We start from the raw sequence: 976 nt of genomic DNA, 5'->3' as shown, positions 1-976 counted from the left end.
CTGTTTCACTGGCGGACAGGCCGGATCAGTCGGTAATTTGTGAGCCACAATGGACATGCTTAGACCAGTCATGTCGTCATATGACCATGCTAATATGTCCTCATATTCCTTTAGAAATTTTGTATGCTCTTCCTTCCCAGACGCTGAGAAGTGAACGCTGACTCGTGTTTCTTTGATGTTCTCTGCATCTCCTAGATTGACGATCTCCGTCTCGTCCAGGTTGGACTTAGGCATATTCTCAAAATTCTCAACTTCTTTAACGATCTCTTCCGGTATATCATCTTCCTCTGAATCAGCGTCCATTTTTCGCATTGTCTCGTTGCATGTCACAGTCATTAGTTCATCAAGATAAGTAATACTAATGATGTTTGAGTAAAGTAATGAGAGAAAATAATAAGAGAGGGATTTGTAAGAAAATTGAAATACTTAAATAAATTTCATAAGTGGTTTGAACATTGGAGCTCTTTCTTAAAATAAAAAGAAAAATGCAAAAGGAAAATAAACTTTAATAAAGCAAGATGGTGCGTAATGCTTTGCTCAGCCTTGCTACCCCGAGGCACATCGGGCTCTGGTGGTTCTGACGGTCCAGTTGCTGAGGTGTGCTCCTCTGCTCACAGCCTCTATGGAAGGGCCTCCCTCCCCGTCCTCCTCAAAAAATGACACAACAGTCCATATCATCCTCTTCCAGGAACAAATTCCTCATCGCTGCTAACGCTTCCTCTTCTTTCTGACCCATAGATAACCTCGATAGGTTGAAAAGTCTGCTTTTGATGGGGTATCGGCTGGTCCAATTGATAGTAAGGGCCGCGCTAGGGTGGCGACCAGTCCTTGAACTCTTCCCAGGTATACTCATACCCCAACCTCGAAGGTGGTACCATGCTTCTTGAGTTTGTATAGGCTTAGTGATTCTTCGTAGGTTTTGTCACGTACTTCGTCACGGTTCGTACTAACCGTACTCCAACTTACTACGTATAGT

This window comes from Nicotiana attenuata, chromosome 1 (genome assembly GCF_001879085.1).
Source record: "Nicotiana attenuata strain UT chromosome 1, NIATTr2, whole genome shotgun sequence".
Classification (NCBI taxonomy): domain Eukaryota; kingdom Viridiplantae; phylum Streptophyta; class Magnoliopsida; order Solanales; family Solanaceae; genus Nicotiana; species Nicotiana attenuata.
Note: the sequence above shows the minus strand (reverse complement) of the source record.